Raw genomic sequence first — 26,719 nt, 5'->3', positions numbered from 1 at the left:
GTAACACTGATACAAAAACTAAAAGGACACTATAAAAAAGGGAGTGAACTTTGAGATCAGAGTCCACGGGGCACTTGCAACTTACCAATTAGTGTATATTTTCAGTAACCGCAACAAGATATTCTTAAGATCAAAGCAGGATGGAATCGTATCAATGCATAACAAGTAACTACCTTTATATGTATAAAATTTGAAATTTGGAGGTTACAACCTGCGCGCTATGCAATATATGGTATTCGAGTTCGAGTGTTGTTCGATTCACTATTTAATAGACAATTCAACTTTTGCCAAACAATCATCAATTTAACCGGTATTTTTTGGTATTGGTTACTGCAACCGAAGAAAATTCATCATTAAGGTTGATCATTAAATAATACCTTTACAATTAATCACTGAATATACCGTACAGCAAAAGTGGAACAAACATAGTTTGCAATCGGCAGAGTCAAGTCGATGCCGAGTCGGCCGTAGAAGCCGCGTCAGTATGCGGCGGCATATCGCATGTCGCAAGGATCATGTTTCCCATCTGTCCGCTGAGGCTACTCATTACCCGATAATCCCATATATTCCAGTTTTAAAGCGAATTGTAGTAAATATTTACGATAAACGTTTTCGTGAAATTCAAGAAATACAAACATTAAGGGTCAAATAAATTTTGGCATTTGTTTCTATTTAAAGATGTGATGAAAAAATGTCCAATCAGACGGATGTTTTTCAATCGTCGGACGTGATGTTCATGTTTTTATACAACACAAAATACACCCATTCTTTCCATGCGATGATCTACATGTTGGCATAATTTTCGTGCGCTTTTTATTGCGTCAAAGGATTAAGCACTGTTTATTTGATGCTATAATTAAATTGTCAATGCCACGTTAGCATTAAAATTCGGAAGCGTGTTTCGGATAATGAATTGAATAATGCTCATTTGAGAATCGAACAAAACATTTACAGTTGTTTGCAATTAATAATGATAATTTGTTCAGGCGCATTACGTGTTGAATATATTTGGTGACATGATATTATATAAATAGTCTATAAAGCATCACATAAAAATCATATCCGCTTATTAAAACATGAACATAATCCTTATGAAAGTAGCTTAAATCTAGGTTTCAACGCTACACAAATGATCATGTAGGTGTATATCATTGCACTCGATCCGCCGCGTATGTATGCGGCAGATTTATGCCGCGAAAAGTACGCGAGGTTAATACAGACTCGGTGTCGTTGCGCAGATCAATGCTGCATGCCTCGGCAAAACGCCGCGTGAACACACGACGCAGCCGCCGTGTACTAACTTTCTGGCCGTGGCGTGACCAAGGATAATGTTTGTTCCGCCTTGGCTGTACTGTACATTTATTTTCAATAACATAACTTGTTCACAAATTTGGTAAAACAAATATTTTATTTTCATTATTGCAATGCCATCTCTTTTTGTGGCACAACTTAGTTGCATTTACTTTATTATACTAATGTAACAGGGTTTTATAAGTGCCTTAAACTGGTTCCTTTTAAGTTTTCGCACAAACCTTTTTTGCGCCAAGTACTTTGCATCCTAACCCTAACCCAACACGTATTATATAACACAATTTAGAACAAATATATTATAATAAGTATTTTGAATATTGTACATGTGTATTTGTCCGGTATCAACGGCATTACAGAATTGTATTTTCTCTTCTTGTTAAGTTAAATGACTAAAAAGCAAATATGGATACATTCTCTGTAATACCAATTTAAAAAATGAACACCGTCTTTCTAATAAGCTCTATAAAAAAGGAAAATGAGCTTTAAAATTGTGAACTTGGCATGTTCATATGATATCATGCATGCGTTTGACTAAAATAAAACATTCAATATATTACCCAGCATACAATACAGTTCATCATATCTTTTTACATGTTTACCCTAATATATTTTTATTAAAGCAAGATGAGCACTTTATTTACCGGCTTTTGGAATGCAATTATTTCAATTTATTGTCCATGTAGCATTGTGTGTCACAAAAAAAGCTTAAAAAATAACAGTTTATATTACACATTATTTACATATCAGCAAAGAAATCGAGACATGGCTGCCTTTGAATCATGTTACTCTAAGAAGGATAAAAAATAATAAATGGTTTAAACATGACGCATGCAGACGCCAGCAACTGTATGACAGATGTGAACAACAGGCTTTCTTACTTGAAAGATCAAAATGTTTTGTAATGCTTTGCATACCATTGTGTATCAAAATTAAACAATTACAACAAGAGAGCCTGAAAAGTCCAAAGTCACACAACTGAGATACAAAGAAAATGACCCGTTCATTGCGGTCCAAGACAATGTTAGAACACATGTTCTGACCAAGTTTCATGAAGAGTGAACTATAAATGTAACATTTAGAGTATAATTAACAAGGTTTTACCATAGCCTTATAAGGATAAATTACTCTCCCCCTGGCAGCCATATGTTTCAACAGACAGGAACCATTTTCAAATTATTCCAAGACATCATTCAAACACATTTTGTAACCAAGTTTCATAAAGTTTGGACAATATATGTGACTTAAAGAGTTTAAAAAGTTTTTACTATAATAGCCATATGAAGAACAAGGGACAAAATTGTCACAAAACCAGGTTTTCATTGTGAAAAAAAATCTGATAAAGGGAGAAAACTCAAACTGAACTTTTGAAATGAACAAACAAGATTAACCCCCTTTGTAAGTTTTTTTTTTTTTATAATCTATTTTTAGTCGTGGCGACCTTGACATTGGAGATATTGACGTGATTCTTTCGTGCGACACACCGTCCCATGATGGTGAACAAATGTGCCAAATGATTTTAAAATCTCACAATGAATGACATAGTTATGGCCAGGACAAGCTCATTTATGGCCATTTTTGACCTTTGAACTCAAAGTGTGACCTTGACCTTGGAGATATCGACGTAATTATTTCGCGCGACACACCGTCCAATGATGGTGAATAAATGTGCCAAATGATTTTAAAATCTGACAATGAACGACATAGTTATGGCCCGGACAAGGTTGTTCCGCCCGCCCGCCAGCCAGCCCGCCCGCATTCGCCAATCTAATAACCAGTTTTTTCCTTCGAAAAACCTGGTTAAAAAAGCCTCGCCAATGTTGTTCAATAAATCAATTATCGATCTCGTCCAAGATATCTCTGGGGCATATCTTCTGACCTAGTAACATGAAGTTCGGACACTAAATGTAGCCTCTAGAGTGTTAAAAAGGTTTTACTATAGCCATAAATAGCCATATAAAGAAACATGCCCTGCCCCTTGCGGCCATTTTTTCAAGCAACATAAATATTTTCCAAACTTGTCCAATATATCATTGCGACAATGTTTCTAACCAAGTTTCATGATGATCGGACAATAAATGTGGCCTCTAGAGTGTTAACAACGTTTTACAAAAGCAATATAAGGAAAAAATATCGCGCCCCCTTGCAGTCATGTTTTTTCATTCAACCGCAACCATTTCCAAACACGTCCAAGATATCATTGACACAAATATTCTAACCAAGTTTGATGATGATTGGAGAATAAATGTGGCCTCTAGAGTGTTAACAAGGTTTTACTAAAGCCATATAAGGAAAAATACCAAGCCCTCTTGCGGCCATGTTTGTCAACCAACCAAAAACTAGTCAATATATCATTGAAATAAATCTTCTTATACAATTTTATGAAGATTGTACAATAAATATGGACTCTAGAGTGTGAAAAAGGCAAATGTTGGCGCCGTACGACGCACAATGCACAGTGGACGACAGACAACAGACAATCAAAATAGCTCACCATCACCACATTGTGCTCATTTGAGTTAAAAAAACAACAGCAAATATTTGCATGATGTTAACTTATTGTACAATATATCACCTATGCACAGATCACATATGTTTGAACACATACAAAGAGTAATCAGAGACTTTTTAGGATCATCATACATGTGTTGTTTATTGTCTAAATATTAAAAAGCCATGAACAAACTGTATCACGCAAATATTTTACCTATGGCCATATGTTAATTTGACTTTTATATCAACTCTAGAACAAGGATTGCAAGCAACACAATAGTGATCATCTGCAGCATCTTAATTCAAACATGCATACTAAGTATGCTGGTCTTATAATGATCTGCCTTACAGCCACATTTATTTTTTGAGCTTTTACTTTAAAATAAACTTTAGAGCTTTTGGTACAGGTGTTGCCTGTGACTAGGTGTCTCAACACGGTGATCTGATGATGATTTAAAGTTCTGTAAATCATCCTGATATAAATTATAATGCTGGACCAGTTGTTTATTCCCATAATTAAAAGGACTTGTTCACAGGTTATAAACATGACAATTTTCCAAAATTTGGTCACAGATTAACAAGAAATATATTTTTAAAAAGATCTTCGGCGATATATCATGACTTTCAAATAAAGGTAGAATATTAACCTCTCTTCGTTATTAAATTAAAATAAAGGTTTAAGGGTTTCATTGTTGTTTTGTTCCTTTTTCATTTAAAAGTCGCATATTTACCGGTTGACATGTTTGTCATGAAGAGCATGCTAATTATACCACATACAAATGTACATACAAATTTTACTATGTGTGATCACATTATAAATGTCTTCCCGTGGCTTATTATGAATTTATTTCTTCGTCATCGAAACATTGTATATCTGATTAAAACGCAGTTTTTTCCACACATGCAAATAACAGTGTTATATCCGCGTCATATGAACATTGGTATTATGGCATATGCAGCCAGTGTAACCTGCGTAGTCTGGTCAAGGGCCACGCTATCCGCTATAAAAAACATGCACGGTTTGGTGGTATCTCAAGGGACATAGAAGTTATGAGCAGATTACCAAACCTGAACGCAGACCCTAACTTCAAGGTCAAGGTCACAGGGGTGAAAATTGTTGTGCGTATGGAAAGGCCTCGTCCATATACACATGCATGCCAAATATGAAGGTTATATCTCAATGGACATAGAAGTTATGAGCACTTTTCAAAACTTTAACGCAGATTTCGAACCCTAAACGCGGACCCTAAGTTCAAGGTCAAGGTCACAGGGGTAAAAATTTGTGCGTATAGAAAGGCCTCGTCCATATACACATGCATACCAAATATGAAGCTTATATCTCAAGGGACATAGAAGTTATGAGCATTTTTGGAAACCTAAACACAAAGTGTGACGGAAAGACAGACGGACAGACAGACGGACAGACAGAGAGACAGACGGACGGACAGTCTGATCATTATGCCCCCTTTTTTTCCAAAGGGGGCATAACAAGGGCAATAATTCTTACAAAATGCTTGATACAGGTGTCTGCTCTTGTTTATAGATTGGGGTCATATTCGTAAAAAAGTATGCAAAATATCACAGCAATATTTCAAGGGACATAGAAAATATTTGAGGTGGTACGTAAAATTTAGCATAGATTTATCAATAATATCCATATTCTAAGTGGAAAAGGGCTACAATTCTTACAAAATGCTTGATACAGTTGTCTGCTCTTGTTAAGATATTGGGGTCATGCTGGTTAAGAAGTCTGCAAAATATGAAAGCAATATGTCGAGGGACATAGAAAATATTTGAGATGGTACGCAAACTTTAACATAGATTTATCAATAATATGCATATTCTTAGTGGAAAGAGGGCCATAATTCTTACAAAAATGCTTAATACAGTTGTCTGCTCTTGTTTATAGGTTGGGGTCATGTTGGTAAAGAAGTATGCAAAATATGAAAGCAATATGTCAAGGGCCATAGCAAATATTTGAGGTGGTACGCAAACTTTAACATAGCTTTCTTAATAATATGCATATTCTAAGTGGAAAAAGGGACAAAATTCCTACAAAATGCTTGATACAGTTGTCTGCTCTTGTTTATATATTGGAGTCATGTTGGTAAAGAAGTATGAAAAATATGAAAACAATATGTCAAGGGATACATAAAATATTCGAGGTGGTACGCAAAAAATATTGATAAATCTAAGTCAAAAAAGGGCCATAATTCTTACAAAATGCTTGATACAGTTGTCTGCTCTTGTTTATATCTTGGGGTCATGTTGGTAAAGAAGTATCCAAATTATGAAATCAATATGTCAAGGGACATAGAAAATATTTGAGGTGGTTAGCAAATTGTAACATAGATTTATCAATAATATCCATATTCTAAGTGGAAAAAGGGCTATAATTCTTTTAAAATGCTTGATACAGTTGTCTGCTCTTGTTTAGATATTGGGGCCATGTTGGTTGAGAAGTATGCACAATATGAAAGCAAAATGTAAAGGGACATAGAAAATAATTGAGATGGTACGCAAACTTTAACATAGATTTATCAATAATATGCATATTCTTACAAGAATAAGGGCCTTCATTCTTACAAAATGCTTGATACAGTTGTCTTCTCTTGGTTATTGATTAGGGTCATGTTGGTAAAGAAGTATGCAAAATATGTGAGCAATATGTCAAGGGACATAGAAAATATTTGAGGTGGTACGCAAACTTTAACATAGCTTTCTTAATAATATGCATAGTCTAAGTGGAAAAATGGCCTTAATTCTTACAGAATGGTTGATACAGTTGTCTGCTCTTGTTTATAGATTGGGGTCATGTTGGTAAAGAAGTATGCAAAATATGAAAGCAATATGTCACGGGACATAGAAAATATTCGAGGTGGTACGCAAACTTTGACATAGATTTATCAATGATATGCATTAATTATTCTTGCATAAGTGGAACAAGAGATGTGTTTGTCAAAAACACAATGCCCCCTAATGCGCCGCTTTTTTTACCTTTGACCTTGAAGGATGACCTTGACCTTTCACCACTTAAAATGTGCAGCTCCTTGAGATACACAGGCATGCCAAATATGAAGTTGCTATATTCAATATTTAAAAAGTTATTGCAAAACTTTACTGTACAGTAAAGTTTTGGGACAGAATAACAGACAGAAAGAAAGAAAGACAGGCCAAAAACAATATACCCCTGATCTATCGATCCGGGGGCATAAACAGGGACATAATTTATACAACATGCTTCATACAGTTGTCTGCTCTTGTTTATAGATTGGGGTCATGTTGGTAAAGAAGTATGCAAAATATGAAAGCAATATGTCAAGGGACATACAAATATTTGAGGTGATATGCAAACTTTAACATTCCAACGCCCACACTCACGCCTACGCCGGGGTGAGTAGGATAGCTTCACTATATATATTTCATATAATATAGTCGAGCTGAAAACAAATACAAGTATATAATATTTTATCGCCATATTTGTGTACTTTTCTGTCATATCCAGTGCTACAACTTGCCATATGTCCTCATTTAACAACTTCGTAACATAATGTCAACATGTTGACACATTTATCTTAATTATCTTATTAATTCAACATTGGACTGTAACTATGACTATTTGAATAGTTATACATTGAAGGAATGGATACATTTACATGTGCTTTGACAAATATGTTTTCGCCGTACGGCGAATATTTGAAAAATAAATTTTTTAGTTATGATTCTTCGAGTCTGCACTAACTGAGTCCCGGCTTTGAACCAATAGTTTGTTATTATAGAAGTGTATTGTGAACCTGTTCAACAGATGGGATTGTTTTACTGTGCTCTTGTTTTATCTTTCATTCAAATCAGACATTATAAACAATGACAATGAAATCAGCTATGAATTGTTGAGTATCTCACACAATGGTTAATATGATGTGCTACTCTGATAGCAATCTCGAAAAAACACCCAGTCAGAGAATTCATTTTTATTTTATGCTTTCTGGTGGTCTATAGAGAAATATCAGTAAAATAAAACTGGTATTTCACTGTTTTATACAGTGAAAAATAACAGTGAAAAATATTGATATTTTTCACTGTTTTACTGTGAAATGACGTCAATTTGTTGACGAAATGACGTCATAAATCCAGCGCAATTATCCAGTTAACTTTTTTATAATGTAAATAAACGGTGAAAAAAGCATAAATAAAAATAAAATTTGATGGATTCGAAGAAAAATCGATTTTAATTCACTCGTGATCATAAAAAATACATATTTTCACTCATGGCTGCGCCACTCGTGAAAATATTATTTTTATATGATCACTCGTGAAATAAAATCGATATTCCATTGAATCCAACAAATACCCTCTATGTATTTAAAAATGATACATCGAATACAGGAATGTCGTATTTTTTTTGATTTAACAAACACTCAAACAGGAATTTTTTTATGCATGTTTTTGCAAAGTTTCAAATGATAGCAATCTAGCCACGCAATTTGAATATTTCAATATGGACTAGCTAACCACATGAAACAAAAACTGCCTATCCCTGCACTAACATGACTCCTTTTGCACAATGCTATCTGAAGCATATGGAAGTAAACATTAATTTCATCAGTTATTTTTTTACAATTTGCAGTGATGCTCAGCAAAATAAAAAGCAAAGGGCAATAACCCCAATAGCAGTACATTTAAAGTTATGGTTCTTGTACTCTGCCCCTGGTCTCAATTGATTGGTGTTTGTTTTTAAATACGTGTGACCTAATGACCCTGAAATCAATAGTTATCTTCCTTCTCTCCCAACAACATACCAATGGTCATGATTTTAAGTACAAGTGTTCTGTAAATATTTCTATATTACAAATAACACCTGCTATGCAATTATTTAACAATGTCTGACAAAACGCCAATCAAATGAACCACTATGACTGCTAGTTTCAGTCGCCGCAAAACATGGCCTGTACAATTTTGTAAGATCCAACCTGTTGAGAACGAATTTGTTGCTGATGTTTTTTATTGCTTAAAAACTTTTACGCGTTTTAAAAATAATGACAATGTCTTTAAACCAGTGTTTTTCAGCATCAACGCTCTTTCAGCTGGCAAACATGATTTTTAGATGGAAGACAATAAACAAGAAAAAACGCTATTCAGCGAAAATTAATAAAAACAACAATCCAATGAATGACGGAAATCATAAAAAGGATGTATGAATGAAAAGCGTGTTTCATGGAGAATACGTTTTGGAAACAACATATTTTTCTTACAATGCATGTATTGAGTGTCATAGAACGAGAACGAGTGTTTGTTAAATGGATTTAATGTTAGTGCTTCAAATAAAACAAGAAACTGTCGTTTAATAGGAGAACACAGCCTCAAAGAGAAAAGGCTCAGGTTCATGGACAATTGTGTACACATAAAATGGAACACTAAAAGTGTATTGATTTTGATAGTTGAGCGTTAACCAAAGTTTTCAATTCATATTTATATTTGACATACAATAGTCTTGGATTCAACCCTTTGTTCATATTAGTTCATGTAATGTTCATGACATTGAAGGTGCTTATGACCGATATGGCAATTGATTTGAATGTCCTCATCACATGTGTATTACAGACATACAATGACAGACTGGACATACAGTCACCACACTAGACATACAATGACACACTGGACGTTCAATCATCACACTAGACATACAATGGCATACTGGACATACAGTCATCATACTAGACATACAATGGCATACTGGACATACAGTCATCATACTAGACATACAATGGCATACTGGACATACAGTCATCATACTAGACATACAATGACATACTAGGCATACAGTCATCACACTGGACATACAATTACATACTGGACATACAGTAATGGCACAGGACATACAATGGCATACTGGACATACAGTCACCACACTAGACATACAATGACACACTGGACGTTCAATCATCACACTAGACATACAATGGCATACTGGACATACAGTCATCATACTAGACAAACAATGACATACTGGACATACAGTAATCACAGTGGACATACAATGACATACTGGACATACATTCGGCATCATATAGTATGTGCTTAAAAAACTATTTATGCACATTGAATTTTTACTGGCTGTCTGCATTCTGTGAGTTTCAAGATCTGGCTAAACTGTAGCTGTACAATGACTTCAGAGTGGACAACACACAATTTAAGCTTAAGTCAGTAAGTTTTTTAAGTCTATTGGAATTTATTTATAAATAGTGTGTGTTCTCATCCCAAAGAAGTAATATTTTCTTGTGTATTAAAGGTATAAATATGCATTGAAAATACCAAACAATAATTTAGATTAAACAAGAGCACCGCATAGCAGGTGCCAAAGCTTGGCTGTGGGTGATGCTTCGAATAAATGAAAGCTTGTCAGAAGAAAAGGAAGAAAGGTACGTGGCGAGAAGAACTCATCTGAGATTTTGCATCTGTAGATATAATACTTTCATTTTAAGGACTTCTACCAAGTAATCCCAGCCAGTGAGGTGATCGGAGCCAACATGGTCCTGCAGATCAGCAAAAATTATCATGCATTGCAAAATGAAATTAATAATAATGTGTGGTTGAATATGCATATGGTATTTGAAATACATCAAAATAACTAACTTGCATACTCACGATAATAATGTATTTTCTGATATAAAAGAAACAATAGAACAATCAAATAAAGTAAAATAAGGTTATGACTTAAAATTTGTAAAGGAATTATTGTAAAATGTCCACATACTTTAAGTATCAAAGAAATTTGGGTACTAGTATTAGACAACACATTATGACCTCTATCTTTAACATAGTGAAACAAAAGAGAATATGATGGTTCTAAAGGTCATTAAGGTGCATAAACTCTGAAGGCTGTAGGTGGAAGAACTCTCATTTTAGAAGCATTGTTTAATGAATTACCGTTGGTCACAGTGACCTTGACCTTTGACCTAGTGACCCAAAAATGGGTATGGCGTGTAGGTGCATCTACATATGAATTTCAAAGTTGTAGGTGGAAGCACTTTGATTTCAGAGCCTATGTTAAAGTTTCATATTAGAAGTCACAGTGACCTTGACCTGGGCCTAGTGACCTAACAATGGGTGTGGCGTGTAGAACTCATCAAGGTTCAGCTATGAAGTTTTAAAATTGTAGGTGGAAGCACTTTGATTTTAGAGTCAATGTTAAGGTTTTAGCACAACGCGGACGGCAGACGCCGGACGATGGATGAGATCTTACTATGGCAATACCTCGATTTTCTCCGAAAACAGCCATGCTAAAAATTGAAAGTTAAGATGTTCATTGCAAAACTATTGTATTAGAATTACCATTTTGCGTTTGTTAGTAATATTACACAATAAAAATCAACAACTGACAGTTCTGACTTGTCTAGGCCCTCACTAAAGCTTATACATGTAGTGAGATCAAGTTTGTTACGTGCAATTACCCAAAAATCCTTTCAAGAATACTGATACAAATTAGCTTTCCGCAAGTGTAGAATTCAGAGCTTTAGTTCAGTATAGGAAAGACATGTCTTAATTCTTTGTCCAGTTTTGACCAAGACTCTGTTCTTGTAGAAGTGTATCATAACCTAATCAACTCAAATGCTAGTTCTGATGTGATTTTCTGTTATCTTGTGTTCAATTCAGACATTACAAACATAATGGTAAGGCATTTAGTACACACACATTCAGAGTGTTATTTTCTTCAAAACTAATAAACAAAAATACAAATGCAGGGAAGTTATGTATCGTTATCGTGATTTATCAAACACCAAAACAGGAAGATTTATTTCAAAGTTTCACAGGATAGAGATCTAAACACGCAATCAGAATATTTCAAAATAAACTAGCAAACTACAGGAAACAATACCTGCTAATCCATGAAGCCTCATGACAGCGTTTTCAAAGTTTTATCTGAAGCATCAGTAAGTTAATATAAATTGCTTTAGTTCAATGTTTTGTTACAAAACGTACTTAGATATTTGATTACTTACTCGAAAGATTTCGAACTGTCAACATGGTGCTAAAAAATATTACAGGTGTGAGTATCATACCCAGTGCAACTTGATTAAGTGAAGATACGGTTAACATATGTATTAATACATACTGCCTTTTGCTGTACTAATACAAAGCTCTTGATCAGGAATGACCAAACAAGTACTGATTAAAAAGCAGTTAACAAATAAATTTAAAGAAGCATTGCTACTAATTGTGCCAAACAATTAAATATCACATAACCTAATCACTATAATTGTTTTCATAAACTGATGCATGTATTTATATAAATTTACTTTTAATTTTGTTAATACTTCATTTATTTTCATAAATTATTGAGCAACAATTTTTCCGACATGTCAGACTTTCAATGTGTCATGTCTTGTTTGTGAGCCGGAATTCAATCATTTCCTAGGCCTAATTAATCCACAGTCGCCAATTTGTAGTCTACATGTATGTTTAACAAGGTTTTACTATAGCTTTTAAAGGAAAAATGTAGCCCCATCCCCTAAGGCCACGTTATTAAAACAACCAGTCTCTTTTTCAAACTCAGCTGAGATATCAGAAGAACAAATGTTATGACCAAGTTTCATGAAGATTTGACTTAAAACTAAGACTTTAAGACTCTTAAGATTGTTAACAAGGTTTTAATGTAGCCAATATACAAAAACATATATAAGGAAAACTGCCCCGCTGCCTGAAAGCCATGTTTTCAAACAGAACAGAACCATTTTAAAATTCAGCTGATATATTGTTGGGACAAAATTGTTTTAACCAAATTTCATGAAGATTGGACTAAAACTAAGACTTTAAGAGTGTTAAATTTTTTTTACCATAGCCAATATATATACGGGTATACATAATTATATAAGGAAAAATGCCCCGCTGCCAGGCAGCAATGTTTTTCAACGGACCAGAACCATTTTCAAACTCAGGTTAAATGTTTTTGGAAAATGTTTTGACCAAGTTTCATGAAGATTGGACAATAAATGTGGCCTCTAGAGTGCTATAACAAGGTAAATGTTGACGGGGCACGACGGACAACCGACACACAGTTATCACAAAAGTTAATAAAAACAGTTCAACAAATCACAATTTTAAAAATAAAATTGGCCTTTTTTTACTGTTTTTAACACAACAAGTCAGTTGTTAATAGATTGCAGCGGCTGTTTTCATAAAATACATGTTAAAATTTGTGAACTTGGGTCGAAATTGTGAGATGGCGATCCAATGACACTCTACAAGAAGATTATGACCAAAATGCGTCTGCAAACCAAGTTAATATGATAAGGCAAAGTGGAAATTATTGCTTATATTGATGTTTGGCAAGAATTGAAAAATAATGATAACAATAGAGTATGCAGTAATCTGCTAGTACTATAATTATTACATGGGGTAGGTGATAGCTTATTGAGAGCACATTAATATGCAGTCCAACCTGCCAATAAAGACAACTCAATGGATTTGATCATTGTGATCTTTGTTCACATGTGGTCTTTATTCGCAGGGTGGACTGAAACTTTGCAAAAATGCTAGTATAAGCTTTTAACAGGTACCTTATCTATGTACGTGCTTTATTGTTTAAATGTGTGAAAACTAATGCATGTGAAATGTAATAAAGGATTGAAAACACAGTATTGTGATTAGCGTCCATAAACCACTTATGAACTAACTCATGCTCTGACGCGTAATCCGACTCACGCTCAGGGTTTTTACTTTCAGAGTTAAAGTTCCCCTCAAACTTGTCCAATATCTCACGTTTTCGCTTCAGAATGTTCTGGATTTCAGTTTTGACTAAACCAAGATCACTAGACCGACGTGTGAACTGGTAAGATGTTTATCACATGACTATCACAGCATCATCATGTGGCCATGGTTTTATACAAACAAATAAAAAAAAAGAAAAATTAGACAATAATCAAGAATTTTTTATTTGTCCATTATAGAACGTTATTACAGAAATAATGCATGTTTGATTCTGTCTTTTCTCACTAAGATTTTTTGTGTGTATAGAGTAAACAGACTAGAGCTATCACTAAAGCTGATAAAAACATACCCTGCAATACCAAATACATAAATATAGACAAACATGTTTCATTGTGACTATAAATTATGTGAAAAAAGATATAACATTTGCATGTGACATTTTAAGATCCTATCCTGTTTTTAATGATATGCAAGGCGCCTACCTGGCTACTGAACACCTGAGAGCAATAAAACGCAAACATAAAATATGCTATCCCTCTGAAATAAACCCACCTATCCAAAACGAAGTAACATAATTGATGTGGTATGTGATATCACAATTATATTACAGACGTTGTCCATTGTATCATATTAACACCAAACAATGTTATTTCTTTAATTCACCACATGACATGGCAGTGAAGTTTCTATTTGGCTGAAAACAGATTATAGCTGATATGGTTACAAAATGTTTTTTTTTAATTATTATTATAAATGTGAATCTAGTTACCACAGGAATATCATATTTCTTTTTATGATAAATACCCTGCTTTGGAATGTGTAAATTCCATCTATCAATTGAATCACATAGAATGAAAATGAAATGCATAACAAAATATTAAGAACAAAAGCAAGTGTAATACAGAGGATAAACCCCTTTCCATAAATTCCTTAAAACAAGCTATGTGCAATAATTAAGTAGACTAATTTTTAATTTGCATACAGGACTAGTTAGCAAGTAATTTATTATTTTTCAAACGGTACCGCTTTTAAAACCAAAAGTAGAATTTCTAGACATACACGTCCATTCATTTCAACAAACGCGATTATTTTTAAGTTTTAAAAAGCACACAAGACGGCTTTCTACCTTGTAACTACCAGATATGTTCTAATTGGCATAGATAACATCAAATCGATAGCCATGTTAGCAAGTAATTTATAATTTTTCAAACGGTACTGCTTTTAAAACCGAAAGTAGGATTTCTAGATGTATACGTCCATTTCGACAAACGCGATTATGTTTAAGTTTTAAAGCGCAAAAAGATGGATTTCTACCTTGTAACCACCAGATATATTCTAATTGGCAAAATGTACATAACATATGTTTCTTATGTATACTAAAATTTACTATGCAAAATAAGGTGTGTGGCTTTAAGTCTGATCTTTCCTCATTTCAGCCATTTCTCAAACAAGTGAATACAAAACAAAGAAATATGATATCAATGTACAATAAACTATAAAGCTGATGGCAATAACAACAAGTTGACATGAACATGCGTTTAAAATGCAAATCACATAAACTGGTTACTTAGCTGAAATTTCATGTGGATTAAAGGACTTTTGTTAAAGTGGCAATAACACATGATCTATATGACATCAAACTACATGTATATCATTTCTGCAAACCTGACAAAGATACGCTGTATTTATTATTAGGGGAAGTTTAGCTTGCCTTCAAAGTGAATTTCCCACTCAAAATACAAATTTGTAGCAGTATCCCGCCATTAATTTGATGAAATAAAAAGCAAGATGATCAGATATCTAATCTAGAGGAAGCCAGGGAAGTTCTCATACAAGTTTGACATTTTCTTTCACAAAACTCAGGTTTTGTTCCCACAGATAAAGATATAAAAATGTAATAAAAGCTTAGACAATTATCTTCCTAATGCACTTAAAATCGTTGAGTTTTATATGTTGTTCCAACTGTTTATTTTTCATTCACAACTACAATCTCTCAACTGTTACTATGCTCCTCCCACTGAAAGCACCAAGTAATGACTCTGACCAGGGTCTTTGTTTTCATTTACAAGTATTATTACTCATATAAACATTAATGAGTACCGTATATGTCACGATTATATTTTATATTGATGTAAACTGCATTTCTCTAGGACTTTCGTAGCTAAGAACAAGTCCAAAAGCTTTCAAGTCCTTATTTTTTTTAAATAAAGAAATCATACTAAATGCTGAACCTAGTATAAAATTCTACATAACAAGGGCTGTTTGTAAAACATGCATGCCCCCCATATGGACTGTCCGTTGTAGTGGCAGCCATTGTGTGAATACGTTTTTTGTCACTGTGACCTTGACCTTTGACCTAGTGACCTGAAAATCAATAGGGGTCATCTGCGAGTCACGATCAATGTACCTATGAAGTGTCATGATTCTAGGCAAAAGCGTTCTTGAGTTATCATCCGAAAATCATTTTACTATTTCGGGTCACAGTGACCTTGACCTTTGACCTTGTGACCTCAAAATCAATAGGGTTCATCTGCGAGTCATGATCAATCTACCTATGAAGTTTCATGATCCTAGGCATATGCGTTCTTGAGTTATCATCCGAAAACTATTTTACTATTTCGGGTCACAGTGACCTTGACCTTTGACCTAGTGACCTCAAAATCAATGGGGGTCATCTGCGAGTCTTGATCAATCTACCCATGAAGTTTCATGATCCTAGGCGTATGCATTCTTGAGTTATCATCCGGAAACCATTTTACTATTTCGGGTCACTGTGACCTTGACCTTTGACCTAGTAACCTCAAAATCAATAGGGGTCATCTGCAAGTCATGATCAATCTACCCATGAAGTTTCATGATCCCAGGCGTATGCATTCTTGAGTTATCATCCGGAAACCATTTTACTATTTCGGGTCACCGTGACCTTGACCTTTGACCTAGTGACCTCAAAATTCATAGGGGTCATCTGCAAGTCATGATCAATCTACCCATGAAGTTTCATGATCCTAGGCGTATGCGTTCTTGAGTTATCATCCGGATGCCATTTTACTATTTCGGGTCACCGTGACCTTGACCTTTGACCTAGTGACCTCAAAATCAATAGGGGTCATCTGCGAGTCATGATCAATCTACCTATGAAGTTTCATGATCCTAGGCGTATGCGTTCTTGAGTTATCATCCGACAACCACCTGGTGGACGGACCGACTGACCGACCTACCGACCGACCGACATGAGCAAAGCAATATACCCCCTCTTCTTCGAAGGGGGGCATAATAATAATATGTGAAACGCAGGTGATTTCCTTACCAAATTGAATTACTTAATTTGAAATGAACACATCTTTGTAAAACCTCCAAAACATGCCAGCCACCATACAGGAACAAGGTGCTTATTTTTATGATGTAAATGTTAACCCCTACACCATTAACTAAATACATTTTATTATTCCTAAGTAAATTAATTATCCAATTATGATGCAAAATGCAATATTTGAGGGAACACCATGATAACATATATATTACCCTGTATGGATGGTGCAACAACAATAAATGCGACAGGGGACACGTTTGCAACTTGAACATAAATTTCGTCCTGCGCATGCACATTTTCTATAACTTTGTGTTCACGGCAAATGTAGGACGCAAAGGTAAAAATCACTTAATTAAAAAACGATTTCAATTGTCACAAAGATACACTCATCATTAAAAAAAAGGTTGTACACATTGGACAAAGTCTCAATCTAGTTCTCTAATTTCTTACTTTGTCATTTAATTGTGATCTAGACCTTTAACATAAGGACTTGGTAAATGTGTGCCTTTAACAATAGCAGGGCCCTTGCTACACTTTTGAGGAATTGGGTCCGGGGCCCTTAGAGGGGGGAATTTTCCGTCATTTTGGGCGAAAAGGGGAATTTTAGAAGATCTTTTCACCAACCATTCAACACTTAAAATTACTATTGTTTAATGTAATTTACATATATATACATGTAATCAAAGGTTAATAGCACAATACCAGCTGGCACAATAGGTGTAAAGGAAGAGGGGGGAATTTTTAGCAGAAATAGGGGGAAAAGTATACTGTTTTAAGGGGGAATGGGGCTAAATTGTGGTCCCTAAAACAGCCAATCAAGGGCCCTGAATAGCACAGTTATTTCACGATCCTAAATTGGCTCAATACTATGTTATGAACTTTGACTTTGTTTCATGAAGTTGAGTAAGACATTTAAGATGAACTAGTAGCCTGGTTTTTGCTTATGACACTCCATCTCATAAATCTGAGAATTTTTTGCAGTCAAGTAATGCTGGACAAATTTATACTCCAGACAAAGTGCAAAGTTCTAATTTTCTTATTTTGACCTTTGACCCAGGTTTGTGACCTTGACCTTAAACCTGGTTCTTACATGTGTCATTATTATGCTGACCTCTTATGGCAACATACATGTAACAATCTATATAAGCATATGTTGTAAGGTTCTCTAGCTATTTGGTGCTGTGTTTGTGTAATATTCCCCTGTGACCTTAACCTCCGAATGGTTCACTTTTTTTCACTTCTTGAGTAGCCAGCATAATATGTTGGAGGAGAGAAGGTAAAATAGAAGTTAATTTCAGGATCTATACATATTGTGCAGAGCATAAAACGACTAAAGACAATAATTCAACGAAAATTGGGCTTAGTCTTAAGTCTGTATTTTACCATTTCAGGGAAAATATTTTTTATAAAGGGAAAAAACAAGGCCAATAAATTGACTGATAATCAAACAATAATTCACTTGAATTTGTTGGAAATCACAACAAGTTTTTCAAAAAAGTTTCATTATTGCAACATTAAATTTAGCACATAAACAAACAGAGTAAGGCAAGAAAGACTTTTAAAATTAGTATCTTGAGAAATTAAATTTGCCCTGCATGACATTATGGAAATGAGTGTTTCTTGCTAACAGACTAGAGTTTTACATTAAACAGTAAACATGGATCAAAAATGCTCTGAAATAAATTTTTTTCAAATATACACCAAAATGAATCATTCCTATACAGTGTGTTCATAAAGTGGTATATATATCACATCTGAAATGTGACATATTAATATGCTATCTTGCATTTAACAAAACGCAATGCGCTTTCAAGGCTACCAAACACCTGGGCTAGACTTAAAGCAAACATGAAATACATAACACCTCACAAATTGTGTGGGTAAATAGAATTACCATAATCATGCCTGTTAAAATGTTCATCATAATGTAAATACATTGTTCATAAACAGCTTTATGCACTTGTTGAAATGCTTTTGACATGTCATTATTTCAATTTAATACTGCACATGTAGCATCATATGTCACCAAAACTGCTAAATAAACAACAGGTGTGTTGCTTATATTACACATATTCACAATCAACAAAGAAATCTAGACATGGCTTCTATTGAAGCACGTAATGTGAGCAGGATGTACCAAAACAATTGGTTAAAACAAGAACTGTAGGCGCTTGCACCTGTATGACAGTTGAGTAAACCGAGCTCTCTTGCGTGATGAATCAAAATGTTTTGTAATGTTTAACATATCATTTGGTACCCACACAAAAAGATATGTAAAAAATCAGTACAAATAGATGATATTGAATATTCCTATTTGGTTTAACTATTGATTCATTAAATGACCCCACTCTAGTTCAACAAAATATGTGCATTATGTTAAATATTATATACATATATATGTCAGAGACACATATGGACTGTCAGTTGTAGTGGCAGCCATTGTATGAATACGTTTTTTGGCACTATGACCTTGAACTTTGACCTAGTGACCTGAAAATCAAGAGGGGTCATCTGCTAGTCAAGATCAATGTTCCTATGAAGTTTCATGATCCTAGGCGTAAGCATTCTTGATTTATCATCCAGAAACCATTATACTATTTCGAGTCACTTTGACCTTGACCTTTGACCTAAAAATCAATAGGGGTCATCTGCCAGTCATGATCAATGTTCCTATATGAAGTTTCATGATCCTAGGCGTAAGCATTCTTGAGTTATCTGGAAACCGTTTTATTGTTTCGAGTCACTGTGATCTTGACCTTTGACCTAGTGACCTGAAAATCAATAGAGATCATCTGCCAGTCATGACCAATGTACATATGAAGTTTCATGATCATAGGCCTAAGCGTTCTTGAGTTATCATCCGGAAACCATCTGGTGGACGGACCGACGGACTGAGTGACGGACCGACATGAGCAAAACAACATATTCCCCCTTCTTCGAAGAGGGGCATAATTATACTTCCAAAATATTGTCACATAAGTATTTCAAGCATACAGCAGGAACGTTGAAGGTGCATAAACACTAATATTTACAGCAGTATCATAGTATTTTGAAAGAATTGAGTAAATAACCTTAACTTCATTGACGTTGCCAATAATATTATAATGCTGTTCTATAGAGAGTGCAAATGGTATAATTTGTCAAGAGTCGCTCACCTGAGATAATAAGAAATGACCTGTTTTTTGCAGCCCAAGATATCAATGAAACAAATGTTCTAACCAAGTTTCATGAAGAATGAACAACAAATGGCCCCCTGGCGGCCATGTTTTTTTTAACAGAGCTGAACCATTTTAAACTCTTCCAAGATATGTCCAAATTTCATGAAGATAATGTCTTCTAGACTGTTCTCATGTTTTCACTATATACATATAAAGAAAACTGCCCCACTGCCTGGTGCCCATGTTTTTCCACTTATCACAACTATTTTCAAACTCGTCCGAGACATCCACATTACTAATGTCTTGACAAACTTTTATGATGATTAAGCAAAAAATGTGACTTCTAGAGTGGTCACAATCTTTTTTACTATATAAATATAAGGAAATAGACCCCCCTCTCGCGGCCATGTTTTTTTTATAGATGCAAACCATTTTCAAACTCAACTGTCGTATCCAGGTGTGGTAGTGTGGTCTCACTTACTTACACAAGTGATCTGGTCACGGGATGGTTACGAGTTATGTAACTTTGTGAGCACTTATGTAATGCGGAAATATTAATTCCAGAATCGCTTATTTCCGGTCAGGATAACACTGCTGACTACCCGGCTACAAAAAGTCCACATATTTATGCGGAAAATGTTTGGACAATTGTATGCAGAGTATTGGAATAGTCAATTTCCACACCTTTTTCGCAGTTTTTCGAGAATTAAACAAAAAAGCGAGGTGAAGTATGCGGACATTTGTATGTGGAATAATGTTTAAAAATGGGGACATTTGTTTGCGGAAACCATAGATATATGCGGACATTTATATGTGGAAACAGCAAATATATGTGGACATTTTTATGAGGAAAAATTCGGACAATTATATGTGGAAAAAATGCGGACAATTATATGCAGACAATTTTCCGCATGCAATTACAGCCTAGAGATACCAGGGGGGTAGTTTATAGTAAGAGTTCAACAATTAATTGTTGAGTTTAAATTTAAACAAGAGGGCCAAGATGGCCCTAGTTCGCTCACCTGAAAGGAGTCGGTTCATTCAATCTTAACCAAATGTCAAACTTGACCTAGATATTGTCCAGACAAACATCCTGGTCAAGTTTCATCATTATTTCATCTGCGAGTCATGATCAATGTACCTATAAAGTTTCATGGTCCTAGGCATAAGCATTCTTGAGTTAACATCCGGAAACCATTTTCTAAGTTTAGTTACCGTGACCTTGACAGCCATTGTGTGAATACGTTTTTTGGCAATGTGACGTTGACCTTTGACCTAGTGACCTGATAATCAATAGGGGTCATCTGCAAGTCATGATCAATATACCTATAAAGTTTCATGAACCTAGGCATAAGCGTTCTTGAGTTATCATCCAGAAACCATTTTACTATTTCAGGTCACCATGACCTTGACCTAGTGACCTGAAAATCAATAGGGGTCATCTGCGAGTCATGATCGTTTTACTAATGAAGTTTCATGATCCTAGGCATAAGCGTTCTTGAGTTATCTTTCAGAAACCATTTTACTATTTCAGGTCACCGTGACCTTGACCTTTGACCTAGTGACCTAAAAATCAATAGGGTTCATCTCCGAGTTATGATCAATGTACCTATGAAGTTTCATGATCCTAGGCTTAAGTGTTCGTGAGTAATCATCTGGAAACCATTTTACTATTTCGGGTCACCGTGACCTTGACCTTCGACCTAGTGACCTGAAAAGCAAAAGGGGTCATCTACCAGTCATGATCAATGTACCTATGAAGTTTAATGATCCTAGGCCTTAGCGTTCTTGAGTTATCATCCGAAACCATTTTACTATTTCGGGTCATCGTGACCTTGACCTTTGACCTAGTGATCTGATAATCTATAGGGGTCATCTGCGAATCATGATCAATATACCTATGAAGTTTCATGATCCTAGGCCTCAGCGTTCTTGAGTTATCTTCCAGAAACCATTTTACTATTTCAGGTCACTGTGACCTTGACCTTTGACCTAGTTACCTGAAAATCAATAAGGTTCATCTACGAGTTATGATCAATGTACCTATGAAGTTTCATGATCCTAGGCCTAAGCGTTCTTGAGTTATCATCCTGAAACCATTTTACTATTTCGGGTCATCTTGACCTTGACCTAGTGACCTGAAAATCAATATGGCTTATCTGCGAGTCATGATCACTGTATCTATGAAGTTTTATGATCCAAGGCATAAGTGCTCTTTTTTGGTGCTTGAAGGAACATTTTAGTCACTCTGACCCTGTTGATCAGAAAGTCAATGTATTTTTTAATGTCAATGATATATAGTCAATATGCTAGTTTCAACTATGTTAACCCATGTTTAAGTGACGGATATGATATAAAAAAACTGGTGGTTTTACAACAAGCGGGCATATGTGACTTCAATCCAAAACACATGAAATAGATAGTTACAGGCTTTGATGACACAGTGAAATGACTGATGGCAAATTGCGCTCTTAAAATGTGACCCATTTGACTTCAGAGTATATTATTTCTGCAGACCTGAACAAGATATGCTGTGAGACAATTTAGTTTGTCATATATACGTACACGATCGCTGAAATGATGAATACAGGGACAAAAATTGACCTAGTCAAACCTAGTTATTTTATACATTCCAATTATGGAAATTGAAATAAACTTAACAAAGACTGTCCACTTACTTAATCCAATTCATACTGCACATTGTGTTTCATCATTGTCAGCTAAACTGTATAAATTTACATTATTAATATAAAATTACACTTATTTGTATTCACAAATTTATCCGCTCCTTAAAGACATATTTAGATCAGGATGTACTTGATCAAATATCACATTATACAAATCTGCACCTGTAGAGGCGAAACAAAATACCCAAATATTTTCGTGACATAAAGTACATTTTGAGAATGCTGTAAAGATGAATTACTAACATAAAACAACTCAGTTAACCGCCATTTGTAACACTGTCAGCCTAGGCTGGTCAAAGTCATGGCAAAAAAGAGTTAATGATAACATGATCATGGTATTAAATATTTTAAGTAAACAACACAATTTACAATAACACTGTTCTATTGATCTACAAAAAGTTTTACAATTGACCAGTTAAGTAGTTTCTTTTCTTTACATTTAGTATTAGATTGAATCTAACATGATTTTTTTATGAACCATTGTGTTAGTTAATTAACAGCTCATGAACTCCAAATGACACCAAAAAGGTTAATACAAGTAGTTTTGTTCAGGGATTTCAGAAGACGCAGAAGCCTGCGTTTTGACGCTAGCAAATAAAAAATGACTTGTTTTTGACGCAACCCTCTTTTCTGCCATGCATCATTTTGATGCATCGAAAATTTGACCCGTACGTCAGTCAGTTATCGAGTTCCATGATAATAAATCCCACTGTGCTCTTAATTGAAATTAATGTTTCTGTATTTGAAACTCGGTCTTTAAGCGAGGGAATACCCCGGGCGTTGTTTATCTTATCTCATCTCCTCCAATACACATGTCACCTTCTAAATAGTGCGTGCGCACTAACTGGGTAATTAGCAGCAGCGATTACATGAAAATTGATTGACCATCCCATAGTTGCAGTTTTTTTTGCAAACTTGTAGACGGCACGGTTAAAGTAAGTCGGCAAAAGTAATTAAAGAAAAAACAAAATTGATCAAAGGTCTATTAATTACATAGATCCACTAGTAAGTCCAGCGAGTTTTGTCAGTTTGTTAATCCAGCGATAATTACGAGTAACACCCATCTTATATAAACTGGCATCACAGTTCATTTTTTATACTAACATATTTTGGACATGTGTAGACTATTCGGATAAACAGTAATACTAGATGTTCCATGCATTTTGATTGTGTTTTGTTAGAAAAGCTATCAAAGGGAGGATGATAATATAATGACGATAAATATGTGATGAAAAGGTGCTACCGGTACATACCTTAAATTGCTTAAATGTGTTAAAAGACTTAAATGTTTTAAAAGGAAGTAGATTTTAATGTACCAATTCATTAAAATATGTTGTGTTCTTATCATCGTATTGTTATTTAATAAAGCAATATAACTTTTTAAGATATTATGTTACTCTTAGAGCATATTTTGATCTACAAAATTGAATAATACAGACGAAAACACAATTAACGCGCTTCAAAATTGACCCCAGCATTTTTCAATTTGACTCCTCAAAATTTCAGTCCAGGGGTCATTGACTCCTGGTTTTTAAAATCTATTGAAATCCCTGTTTGTTATTCATGAACTTTTCATGAATCTGTGGTCCATTATAAGGCTAACAAGTTAAGTAATCACAGTTTCACATTTACATTTTACTACACACTAACTACACAAAGTAAAATAATAAACTTTACCATAATTTATAAAAATTTGGTTCATGGACTTTCAGTTTGTAAATAAAGAAATTCATTTATTGTATGATAAATCAATTAAAAAGGTGCATACATTTAATTTTATTATCATAAATTTGAACAAGGGCTGTTTGTAAAACATGCATGCCCCCCATATGGGCTGTCCGTTGTAATGGCAGCCATTGTGTGAATACGATTTTTGTCACTGTGACCTTGACCTTTGACCTTGTGACCTGAAAATCAATAGGGGTCATCTGCGAGTCACGATCAATGTACCTATGAAGTGTCATGATCCTAGGCAAAAGCGTTCTTGAGTTATCATCCGAAAATCATTTTACTATTTCGGGTCACAGTGACCTTGACCTTTGACCTAGTGACCTCAAAATCAATAGGGGTCATCTGCGACTCATGATCAATCTACCCATGAAGTTTCATGATCCTAGGCGTATGCGTTCTTGAGTTATCATCCGGAAACCATTTTACTATTTCGGGTCTCCGTGACCTTGACCTTTGACCTAGTGACCTCAAAATCAATAGGGGTCATCTGCAAGTCATGATCAATCTACCAATGAAGTTTCATGATCCTAGGCGTATGCGTTCTTGAGTTATCATTCAAAAACCATTTTACTATTTCTGGTCACTGTGACCGTGACCTTTGACCTAGTGACCTCAAAATCAATAGGGGTCATCTGCGAGTCATGATCAATGTACCTATGAAGTTTCATGATCCTAGGCCCAAGCGTTCTTGAGTTATCGTCTGACAACCACCTAGTGGATGGACCGACAGACCGACCGACAGACGGACCGACCGACATGAGCAAAGCAATATACCCCCTCTTCTTCGAAGGGGGGCATAAAAAAATAGGTACTTATAGTTAATTTATGTAATGAGTACAAAAGTATCTACAATCTCTTGCACGACGGTTACATTACCTTCACCTCTGTGTTGGGCTCAGAACGGACTATTTTTATGAGAGCTCCTAATTCATGTGATGATCATTCCAATCGTTCATCATGATGGTTTTAATATACTAAACAATCTCTTGCACGACTGTAACATTTCATTCACATTTAAAGCAAACCATCTCATACCATAATATCTTATATCAGTCTTTATGCATTATGATAATATGGATATGGTTATTTGATGTTAACAAACCTACATTTTTGTGTCTCAGTGTCTTTAAGATATACAATTACCGTGTATATACCTACATATATTTGAATAAATCTTAAAAGGGCAATATATACAATATAAAAAGGTATTATTAGAGACAAAACCTACTTACCTGTTGGTACAAAGCTTTCAAAATCACTTACCATATAAATTCGTATTAATTTTAATGAATCTATCACTGGTTGATTCAATCAGTCAGCCTTATACACTACGTGACCCTTGATTTTTGCCTACCGTATTTTACCATGCATAGCGCGCAGTTTTTTACCTTCAAATTTCAAAATAAAAATTCAGTGCGCGTAATACATTGACACAACGCTTTCCTGGTTGCTAAATTGCAAAAAATCCATTTCGTGATCGTAAATCTTCACAATTGTCGCCATTTTTTTATTGCAGAAAACTACACCCTATAATGTTATAGACTGAAGGGGCCGTTGTCGAAACAACAAATAGCGGGAAACGGTAGGAATGAACGGGGTAGTAACAGTTTTTGCAAAAATTAAAAGATGAAAAAAATGTCTTTGTTGGTGTTTTCACACTTCTTCATATATTTTTCATTTAAAAAAATCGAGGTATATCGATCCCCGTGTCGTCGTGGTATTGTTTGTTAAAGTTTTTGTTGTCATGAAAACTCGTCTTATTTGAAATGACACTAATTATTTCAATCATATTTCTCAACTTCGCCTTTGCTTTATTTTGATAATTTAATCCAAAGTTTAATGTTAGCAATTCCGAAAATTAACGCTCTATGTAAATTGACAGTTTGACGTCATCAAAGGAAAGCCGCTTCCTGTCTGAAGCAATAAAGCGACAAGTTTCTCGCCGACAAAATTGGCTTCCTTTGTCTAGCAATCAACATGCCGAACCAATCCTGTGTTTGTTCCTCAATGGCAATCGTCCAATTAAATAATAGCACATGCAAAGCTCCGCCTTCAAACCTTTTGCAGAGAACGGAGGTGGAGTTTAACTGTTTATTGAGCAAGTGTTTTACGTAAGTTGAATTCCGATTTGCCGAAATTACTCGGCCCTAAGCATTGAAACGACAAATACATTTATCAATGATTTTCTGATCTCTGCATTAATATGCTACCGTGCGAGTATACTACGTAGGTAACAAACCAACAATAGAGATATAGACTCGTTTTATTTTCTTTCAATAAAGACAAACAAATGATATTTGTCTAATGGCTTTACGCTGATAACG

Source organism: Dreissena polymorpha, chromosome 8 (genome assembly GCF_020536995.1).
Source record: "Dreissena polymorpha isolate Duluth1 chromosome 8, UMN_Dpol_1.0, whole genome shotgun sequence".
NCBI lineage: Eukaryota > Metazoa > Mollusca > Bivalvia > Myida > Dreissenidae > Dreissena > Dreissena polymorpha.
This window is presented reverse-complemented; position numbering follows the sequence as displayed.